The 11,647-nt window shown below is 37.6% G+C and overlaps 1 pseudogene; it reads right to left on the bottom strand.

Moving 5' to 3' along the window:
• Window positions 1-314: 314 nt before the first annotated feature.
• On the bottom strand, window positions 315-3,925 carry LOC129670919 (transcription factor Dp-1-like; annotated as a pseudogene).
• Window positions 3,926-11,647: the final 7,722 nt, after the last annotated feature.

Here is an 11,647-nt window from a genome sequence, read left to right as displayed (position 1 = left end):
GATACAGAATGAGAGACAGAGAATACACAAAATCATAAAAAGTAAATACAGGCTCTGTATCAACACACTGGTTTCAAAACACAAGCGCAGTGTGGCTCAAACCTCAGGCACAATCCTTACTGTAGCTGCACATCTAACTCCACAACTCATTGGTATTTTCTTGGGAGTAGGCCAAAAAGAAGAGAAAGCCCCACTTTAAATGTTTCTCTTCTTTAGATATTTTTTCCCTGAAGCTGAACTTGAATGAGAGAGGGGTCTATAGGTTGAGTAATCATTCCTCCTCCTTGATCTCATTACGGTTATCATTAAGGTGATCAATATCCCCATGGCAGGAAACAGGGGGAGCCACTGTTCTGAGACCCATTGTAGTTTGTGATCAGCATCCTGTCTGAACCATTCCTCAAATCACTATCAGGAAGCCTTGTGCCATTGAACGTACAACCTGTTGTCATGACAAATACTCTACCAATGGGTCCCTGAGCAATTTCTGCACATATGGTTCTAGAGATTTTGGTAACAAACTACTTCCTGTCTTGACATCTTTAGTAGAACAAGTGCCTGATTCCAGCCTGCATGCCATACCCATGCACTTGAGGACCTCATTATCAACATATATTTAAAGCATGTTCTCACAGTTAAACAGATACTCAAATTTGTCATTGGAGATGCTGCAGTCAATGACACTCTTCCAGCTGGTGTTGACAGTTATGAAGGGCACGTGGATGACAGAGATGTGGGAAGGTGGCCTGCAGGCCTTTTGCTCTGCTTGGTGGTTTCTCTGCATCAAGTTCTTGAAGGTAATTTGCTACAGGATGAGGTCCTGGAGCTTTGACTGCTTCTGTTTGATCCTCTTCCACCTCCACTGCCTCTGTACCTCAGAATAAAGGGCTGGAAAAAATGTTTTTCAAGCAAATGGACTCAGAATACAAGCTGGGGAGGAGATCGTAATATCTAATAAAATATACTTTCAACCAAAATTAATCAAAAAAGATGAGGAAGGACACTTCATTTTCATCAAAGGAAAATTCCACCAGGAGGACATCACAAATTTGAACATCTATGCTGCAAATACAAGACCACCTACATTTGTAAATAAAACATTATTAAAGTTGAAATCACACATCGATCCCAACACCTTAATACTGGGAGAGTCTTTCTAAATGAGATTAATACTTGAGTTAGTGAACTGAGTAAACAGTCATCAGTACTTTACCAGCACACTATTCAAGACACTGAAGGCTAAAATATTATAAAAATATGAGAAAGGGAGAACTCACTCATTTCTTCAGTGCCTTAGAACTAGGAAATAGGGCTTCTGCTCCCAGACTTAAATTAGGAGTGGTACATACACTCTCACTTCTGTGTTTCATATTTTGGGAAATAGGTTAAAATATGGCTGGTTATCTCTTGAATCTTCAGATCGAAAACAGTATACCCTGCACTTCTCAGACTTCATAGTCATATAAGCCATCTCCACAACATTCTTAAAATATATCCCATGGCAATTCAGTGTCCAAGTGGGTTCCATAGTAATGGAACAGGGACTGTCTCTGACATGAACTGACTAGCCTGCTCTTTGATCAACTCCCCCTGACGGGGAACCAGGCTTACCAGACCAGAGGAAGACAATGCAGCCACTCTTGATGAGACCTGTTAGACTAAATTCAGAAGGAAGGGAGGAGGACCTCCCCCATCAGTGGACTTGAGAAGGGACATGGGTGGAGAAGGGGGAGGGTGGTTAGGATTGGGAGGGGAGGAGAGAGGGAGATACATGGGGGATACAAAGTGAATAAACTGTAATTAATAAAAATAAAAAAAAATAAAAACAACCAAATAAAAATATGTCTTTCTTTTTTTAACAGTTTCATATGCTTAAATTATTTCATATATAAATCATTTATGTACAAAGCATGCATATAGTTTATGCGTGAACATGAATATAGTGTACATTAATGAACATGTAACATGATTCACATGCACAAGTGGGTGCATATATGTGGTGGCTAGAGATTGGTATTCGATATATTTCTCTTTTTTTCTCTGCCCCATCTTTTGCGACACACTGTCTGAACCTCTTGTTCATTGATTAGCAAGAGAAGCCAATAGACGTTGATGATCTGCTTATCTATCTCTCCACTGCGCTAGCATTATAGGCAAACACCATCACACTTGGATTTTTTAATTTTTTATTTATTACAATTTATTCACTTTGTATTCTACCTGTAGCCCCCTCTCTCAGCACCTCCCAATCCTGTCCTCCTTCTCTCTTCTCCTGGCACCCCCCTCTGCCAGTCCACTCATAGGGAAGGTCTTCCTCCCTTTCCATCTGACTTTAGCCTATCAGGTCTCATCAAGACTGGCTGCCTTGACTACTTCTGTGGCTTGATAAGGATGCTCCCCCCTCAGGGGGAGGTTATCAAAGAGCCAGCAACTGAATTCATGTCAGAGACAGCCCCTGTTCCCCTTACTATGGAACCACTTGGAGACTGAGCAGCCATTTGCTACATCTGTGCAGAGGTTCTAGGTTATCTCCATGCATGATCCTTGGTTGGATTATCAGACTCAGAAAGGACCCCTGGGCCCATAATTTTTGGTTATGTTGCTCTCCTTGTAGAGCTCCCGTCCCCTCCAGATCTTTCTATTTCCCCTTTGTTCCCTGCACTCTGACCAAAGTTTGGCTATGAGTCTCAGCATTTGCTTCGATGCCCTGGTGGGTAAAGTCTTTCAGAAGCCCTCTGCAGTAGGCTCCTGCCCTATTACATATCTCTTAACAGGAGAAGTATGTGGGAAATCCAAGAGTAAAAGTAGATACTTCTTTCTGCAGAAGGTAATGCTTTACCTCAGTTCAGCAGGTCAGCATAGGGAAGACACTAAGGCTCCCAGTGCCTGAGGGCTGATCTCTGTGTACCCAAACTTCCAAGCCTTACATGATTACCTGAGTAAGTGTTGTCAGTTTGAAACTATTTCTAGGAGGGCACACAAAGTTCTTGGCTATAACTAATCATGTACAAACAGAACATTCATTTCTTACTAAAGTTGAATTCACTGTCATGGAAAGTTCTTAGAACTTTGTAAATCAATATATAACGCTTGCCTAAGGACAAACTGCTAATCAGTCCCCTTAGAAGGCCTAAATTTCAGTAAAGGGCAGTCTAAAATAAAACACTTCCTTAGAAAATCATAACATAAGAGAAAAGAAAGAAATTAAAAAGGAAATTATGCACAAATGACTATAAGCTCATGTTACCAGGACTATAGTGGGGGTATGCTCTGAGTGACAAAAGTGAAATGTAACTAATTCTGTGTGGAATACTTAGAGAAAAGTCACAGAAAGGAAATAGTATTTAAGCTACACCTTCAGGGTTCAGTGGGTGTTCAAAAGTCATGCAGAGAAAGAAGAATACATGTATTGTGAATTTCTGACCTGTGTGTCTGTATATGTGTTCGGGTGTGGGAATTTATATTTTAAAATTGAAATTAATGTTATGTTATTTCATACACCAAATCTATACATTTGTGGGTTGCATTATGATATTTTAATATATGTGTAAAATGTATAGCAGATGGAAAATATTAAATAATATTATTTGTATGTGTTGAATAAATTTAAAGCATAAAATGAAAAGTAAATAAGGTGATAAGTATTTTTATTAGTTTGATTAACTATTTTACATTGTATGTAATGAATTTTAATTCTTGTTTGTTTGCGTCAACATTTTTCTATACAAATTTGGGATGATACTTTGCCACTGAAACTTTAACTAAGCTATAAACTCTTCACTGATGAGTTTTATCTCTAGGATAAGGCTTTAGCTTTCTCAATGTGATATTTTATTTCTTTGATAATTTCATACATGTACACAATGTATTTTGATCCCATTCACTACAACTTCTGACCCCAAATCCTCTCATATTTATTCGCCATTTTCCCTGTTTTCTCAATTTCATGTCCTCTTTTCATTTGTTCTGTAACCTACTATGTCCAGTTGGTGCTGCCCTTATACTCAATGATCATAGATCCAACTACTAGATAAGTAGTCAACATATCAAAAGTCACACTCCTAAAGAAAACTAACCCTACCTTCCCTAGCAGCCATCACCTGTCAGTACTTCCTCTGCTATGAGCATGGACTTGTGAGCCTTTCCCCTCTCTGTGATAGAATGTTGACTAGCTTGATCTTTTTTTTTTTTTTTTTTTTTTTTTTTTTTTTTTTTTTGTAGGTGATGTAAAGACAAACAATAGCTGCTATGAGTTTATACATACAATGATGCTATTGTATCCAGAAGACACTGTTTTCTTCTGGCCTTCCCTAACCTCTGCTGGTTCTTACAGTCTTTATGCCTCTGCTTTTGTAATGGTCCCTGAGACATAGGGGACAAGAAATGGTATAGGTGAGCATTGTAGCTGAGCACTCCACAGATACATATTTCTTCATTTTGACCAGTTGTGAGTTTTTATGTTAACCTTCTTCCCTTCGCCAGAGAAATTTCTCAGATGATGTCTGAGAACTGCATTAATCTATGTATAGACTGTTGTGAGTTTAGTAGTAGGCCACTTCTGGGACTTAAACCCAACCATTGGGTTTTAGTCAACTTTTCAGTACCAGTTACTCATTTCTTTCTGTGGAGTGAACCTTAAATGCAGTAAGAAAGAAGTTGGTGTCCCCATAACACTTGTACCACTATTGTACCCATGGGCATATCTTCCCATAACAGTTGTTATTTCAGTTCACAAGATTTAGAGCTTAGTAAGACTGCTGATAACATATCCCTCCAGTATCCAGTATAACAACTTCCAGTGCTTTGAAAGTTAGCCACCAGGCAAGAACATACCTGCCAAGTACCAACTTAATTTCTATATGTCCATGACCAAGCTGTAACATATTTTCAGTAATAATGTCTTATCATCAAGTTCTAGCAGGGAACCCAAAACAAGAGCAATAGCCTACATTGTTTTGTGTGTCTCCAGGACACCTCTGACAAACACTTTGAAAGGAGGTATACCATATCTGGCACAAGGATTTTTAAATGGATTCTAGGAGGAGTATTATGGCCCCTATAGAGTAACTCCAGTTATAACTATTTGTGACCATTTTATCTTTCCCTTCCCCCAACCACACCTCTCTTGTGTGTTCATGTGTGTGTGTTTAGGAAGCTTATAAAATAGGTTTCCATATGTCTTTTTCAAACCTTCCTTCACCACCTCCTCTGTCCTCTTGTCCAAGCTCTTTCCTAGGTGAAACCACTCTCCTATTATTTTCTATTTCTTCTTTTTATCCCTAGGCTATACCCCTAACTGATTCCTTTCTTCATTCTCCTCAGGAGGAAAGCTAGTTTACTCAGAAGATGTTTGATATTTCCCCCCTTCCCTGTATATTCTGAACTCTAGCACGCTTTAAATGGATTAAATGCTTTAATTACTTAGGAGACTTTCCTCTTATTTTTGCATATATTTCTTTACTTTTTCCATACCTGCATTCCTTATGACTCCTTTAAATCTCAGAGGAAGTCTAGTGACAGAAAAAGAATATTCCTCAGGGAAAAGTGCATTTGAAAAATCAGGGCCAACTTCTATTTTAATTGGGGAAAAGAAAACCTTAACTTCTAATAAGAAATTGTAAGTTTATAGGGTTCTTCATTTGTTTAAATAAGTAATTAAAATTATTTTTTAATACTTGTATTTGGGTAATATGATACCCAGGAAGATAAACTGATATATCCATGATATCACAGTCAGTTGATGTTAGTGCCAAGACTTAAAACCAATTCTTCTTTTTTTTCCTCCAGGATTTTAATAATACAACTTTCAGTGTTGTAATACTTAAATTTATTTACTTCCTTAAAAATTCTTCCAAAATTTATCTGTACTAAATAGTTGAAATGTAAAAATTATCTGAATATTTGGAAGCCATTAATATCAGTGTTTCTTCAACTTGACAAGACATTATTCTTCCGGTTATAACTTCAACAAATTTCCTATCTGTTCTGTTAAAAATAGAATGATTTTATTTATTTAAACTCTTCCAGTTTTGAGGCTTCCATTTACACAGTGCGCACTATCTTTGAAATGTTTTCTGAATGAACGAACAAAGGTATGGTATATTTTTTATATTACTTTCAGAGTTGACAAATGATTTTTCAGAGCTCTCATACATTCCATTTTTACAACAAATATGTACTTCCTCCCATTCCTATATATCTCTGGAGTGAGGCTATCACAAAACTAATGCCACCTTAGTAACCTAACTTTTGAGGAAGACTACAGTAAGTTAGAGCATGTAGAAAAAAGAGGCCCTGTGAAGAAAAAGGTATTATACACATCCAAAAGGTAAAATAAGAGCCAACATGTGGGGCTGGAGAGACGGCTTAGTGGTTAAGCACACTGACTGTTCTTCTAGATGGACCCAGGTTCAATTCCCAGAACCTACATGGCAGCTCACAATCGTCTGTAACTCCAAGATCTGGCACCCACAGACATACATACAGGCCAAATGCCACACACATATAATAAAAATAAATAAGTAAATTTTAAAAAAGAGCCAACCTGTTAAATTTTAAGGAAATGTGTTTCATTGAAGTAAAAGTAATTTACCCATGATTTAGGGGTAAGAAGATAGTGGTGGGAAACACAGAAGCCCATGTCCCAAGATTTAGTTTAAATTTCGTCTTCTTTTTAGCATGAAATTGAGCATGACCATCAAAGATTGCAGCAAATGACCTACTTAAGCCTCCACTTTAAGGCCTCATGTTTTAAATCATTGGCCTTCAACACCAGGTGTTATTTTAAGAGGTACTGTTTTAAAGGCTTTGAAGGTTATGCCCATTTTCACTTTCTATATCATGCTCTTTTTGGTGCGCAGTAACATGAACTGCCTCTACCACATGTTTTTGAGACCATAATCTGAACATCTCCACTATGCCTTCTCTAATGAAAATGTGAGCCAAAATAAATATTTTCTCCTTTAAATTGCTTGTGTCAGGTTCTGTGATCACAAAGATGGTGAAAAATATAATAAAGGGCTCTGCTGATTTTAGACCAAATTAATTGTTATCGGAAACGTACATCCATCCATAAATAGTTAGTATTTTTCTGAGTATGAAAAATATTTTATTTCAATAGGTACATCTTAACATCTCTATTATTCTCAAGTAGCTCATTTTATCTGGTTTAAATATATACAACTGTACATTTCCCTGATTCTCCATTGAACCTACTAACTTCTATTTATTTTTAAAGGTAGCCATGCAGTATTCATAAAATACAGTTATGACATGGATATTGGTCTAAAACAAAGTTAGTTCATTTTAGTCTTTTTTTGAGGAACCATAATACTGACTTTAATGGCTAGTATCAATTTGTATTTATACTAGCAGTATATAAGGCTTCCTTTCCTCTCTGTATTCTTGCTAAAATTTGTTATTTTTCTATTGTCTTAATGGCAATCATTCAGCCTGAAGTGTGATGAAATTTCAGTGTAGATTTAATTTGCATATCTTTAATAGCTATAGATGTAGAATATTAAAATCAAATTTATTAGCCACTTACTTTCCTTCATTTGAAATGTGTATTCAGTTTATTTACAAATTTATTGAATGAATTAGCTTCCCTTTTAAAATTTAGCATTTTAATTCCTCATTTTAATGGATAATAATCTTCCATGAGATTATTATCTGCTAATTATTTTGTTCAATTTTTGTATGCTATCTCTTCATTTTCCTGAATATGTCCTTAGTTGTGCATATACTTTTTAATTTGATGCAATTCTATTTATGAAATACTTCTATTATTTTATTTTTGTCTCATTTACTTATTTTATTCACTTTATATCCTTGTAGCTCCTTCCCTCCTCCCTTCTGAGCTCTACACTTTCTCCCTCCCTCTTACCTCCTTCCCATTTCCCATCCATCAGTCAAAGCTCCTAGGTTTCCTCAGGTGTGAGCATGACCTCTTCCTCTGTGGCCTGGCAAGGCAGTCCCACCAGAGGAAAATGATTTAAAGGCCTGAAAGTGAGTACATTTCCAATGCAGTCCCCACTTCCATTACAGGACTACCTATTTGAAGCTGAATCTTCCCTTTTGCTCTGTCTTTGTAGGGGGCTTAGGTCCAGTTCATGCATGGTCCTTGGTTGATGCTTCAGTTTCAGTAAACTCCTCTGGGCCCTAGTTAGTTGGCTCTGTTGTTTTTCTTGTGCTGCTTCTGTAACTCACAGGTCATTTTCTCTTTCCTCCCACTATTCCCCAAGACTTTCTACTCATCAACCAATGTTTGGCTATAAGTCACAGCTTCTGTTTTGAGGCACTGCCAACTAGAGTCTCTCAGAGGACATCTCTGACAGGCTTCTGTCTGCAAGCTTAGCAGAGTAACTTTCATAGTGTCAGGGTTGGCACTCTCCCATAGGATGGGTCTTTAGTTGGGCCAGACACTGGTTGGGCATTCCCTCAACCTCTGCTTTATCTGCTCTATCTTTATCCCTGCACATCTCATAGGAAGGATAAATTTTACACCAAAGGTTTGTGAGTGTGTTGGTGTTGCCTGCTCTCTACGAGAAGGCTAGTCTAGGTAGAAGATGTCCTCTTCAGTCTCTATGGTCTCTCCTAATAGGACTCTCTACTTGAATTACCTTCATTTCCTCCCATGAGCCTACCCAGACTTAAGTCTTCCGCTTGTCACAGAGATGTCACCACCCTAGTTTCTCTTTTCTCCTTCTGTCCTCTCTCCTTGCTCTCCTAAGGTCTGATCTCCACTTGATTAACTCTCTGTGCCATGCTCCTACCATGTTCCTTCTCTTCAGCCATTACCTCTGTCTATTTTGTCTCACTTTGTAAGTGAGATTTATGCATCCTTACTCAGAACTTCCTTATTAATTATCTTCTTTGGATCTGTGCATCTTAGTATGCTTTTTTTATAAGCATGCTTATCTTGTACTATATGGATAAAACCCACTTAATACCCACTTTAGTGAGTACATACCATATGCATCTTTCCAGTTAAAAAAGAGGCACTGCAAGAAATTATTATTTTTTCATTTCCCATTGGCATAATGTAGCAATCAATGTGGTTTACCTTAATCAGGAAGTTCTTTTCTAGTTCCATTCATTTGCATGTAAATTTCAAGATTTCTTTCTTTTTAATAGCGAAGTAGTATTTCATTGTGTAAATGTACCAGAATTTATGTATAAATTCTTTGTTGAGAGACATCTAGGTTGTTTCCAGATTCTGGCTATTACAGATAAAGCTGCTGTGAACATAGTTGACTAAGTGTCCTTGTTGTATGGCAGCACATCTTTTGATTATATACCCAGGAGTTGTATAGCTGGATCTTGAGGTAAAATTATTCACAATTTTCTAAGAAAGCACCAAATTGATTTTCAAAGTGGTTGTACAAGTTTACACTCCCTCCAGCAATGGAGGAGTATTCTCCTTTCTCCACACCCTCACCATCATGTGCTGTCCCTTGAGAATTTGATCTTAGCCATTCTGACTGGTGTAAGAAGGAATCCCAGACTTGTTTTGATTTGCATTTCCCTGATGACTTAGGAAGTTGAACATTTCTTTATGTGCTTATCAGCCTCTGTTAAGAAATCTCTGTTTGAGCAATAGTAATAAAAACTGCATCGTACTGGCATAGAAACAGAATGGTGTATCAATGGAATTGAATAAAAGACCCATAAATAAATCCACACACCTATGGATACTTGATTTTTTACAAAGAAGCCAAAACCATACAATGGAAAAAAGAAAGCATCTTCATCAAATGGTGCTGGTCTAACTGGATGTCTACATGTAGAAAAATGCAAATAGATCCATATTTATCACCCAGCACAAAACTAAAGTTCAAGTGGATCAAAGAGCTTAATATAAAATCAGATACACTTAACCTGTTAGAAGAAAAAGTAGGGAAGAGCTTTGAACTCATTGGCACAGGAGACAACTTCTTGAACAGAACACCAATAGCACAGGCTCTAACATCAACTACCAATAAATGAGGCTTCATGAATCTGAAAAGCTTCTGTAAAGAAAGGACACTATCATCAGGACAAAACGACAGCCTATGGATTGGGAAAGGATCTTCATCAACCCTATATTTGACAGAAGGCTTATACCCAGAATATATAAAGAACTAAAGAAATTAAAAGGCAAATTTCATGATTTCTTTGGTTTTAATTTGTGAGTAGTATTTCATTGTGTAAATGTGCCACAATTTCTGTATCCATTCTTCAGTGGAGGGACATGTAGGTTGTTTCTAGATTTTAGCGATTACAAATAAATCTACTATGAACATAGTTGAACAAATTCCATTGTTGAATGATGGAGCATCTTTAGGGTATATGACCAGGAGTGGTAGAGCTGGATCTTGAGCTAACACTATTCAGATCATCCTGAATGAGGTAATCCAGAAGCAGAAAGATACACATGTAAATATTGACTTATAAATGGGTATTAACCATATACTATAGGATAAACATTCTAAACTCTATATTCCTAAAGAAGCTCAACAACAAGGAGGACCCTAGGGAAGTTGCTTAATCCTCATTCAGAAGGGAAAACATGTAGACATCAGAAGTGGGAGAAGACAAGGAATAGGAAAGGAGCCGACCACATAAGGCCTCTGACAGACTCTACCCAGCAGGATATAGAAGCAGATACTGAGACTCATAGCCAAACTTTTGGCAGAGTGCAGGTATTCCTAAGAAAGAAGGGAGAGATAGAAAGAGCTGGAGGAGAAAGGAGCACCACAAGGAACCAAGAGTGCCAAAAATATCTGTGCCCGGGAGGGGAGGGTTCCTGCAGACTGATGAATTAACCAAGGACTATGCATGGAGAGGACCTAGACCCCCTGTTCAGATGTAGCCCTGGGGCAGCTCAGTCTCCATATGGGCTCATAGTAAGGGGAGCAGGTACAATCTCTGTCATGAACTTGGTTGCCTTCTCTTTGATTAACTCCTCAGTGGTGAGATGGCCTTACTAGACCACAGAGAAAGAGAATCCAGAGAGTCCTGATGAGATATGATAGGTTAAAGTCAGATAGTAGCGGAGGAGGACCTCCCTTATCAGTGGACTAGGGAAGGGACATAGAGAGGGAAGAGGGAGGAAGAATAGCACCAGGATGTGATAAGGGAGGGGGTTACAGCAGGGATACAAAGTGAATAAAGTGCAATAAATAATAATAAATATAAAAAAGAAAAAAAAAGAATTCTCTGCTTAGGTTGGTATACCATTTTTTAATTGGGCTATTTTGTTTATTCTAGTTTATTTCTTGAGTTCATTATATTTTGGATATTAGCCTTTGTAAGAAGGATTGGCCAAAATATTTTTCCAATCTGTAGATTATCTTTTTGTTCTATTGAGAGTGTCCTTTGCCTTACAGAAGCTTTTCAGTTTCTAGAGGTCCCATTTGTTAATTGTTGATCTTATAGCCTGTGCTGTTGATATTCTGATCAGGAAATTGTCTTGTGTGCGAATGAGTTCTGGGCTCTTCTCCACTCTCTCTTCTAATAGATTTATTGTGTCTGCTGTTATATTGTTGCCTTTGATCCACTTGAATTTGAGTTTTGTTCAGAGGGATAAATTTGTATCTATTTGAATTTTTCTACATGTAGACATCCAGATAGACCAGAACCATTTGTTGAAGCTGCTATCTTCTTT

The sequence above is a fragment of the Psammomys obesus genome, unplaced genomic scaffold, assembly GCF_907164565.1.
Source record: "Psammomys obesus unplaced genomic scaffold, mPsaObe1.curated_primary_1811, whole genome shotgun sequence".
Taxonomy (NCBI): domain Eukaryota; kingdom Metazoa; phylum Chordata; class Mammalia; order Rodentia; family Muridae; genus Psammomys; species Psammomys obesus.
This window is presented reverse-complemented; position numbering and strand designations above follow the sequence as displayed.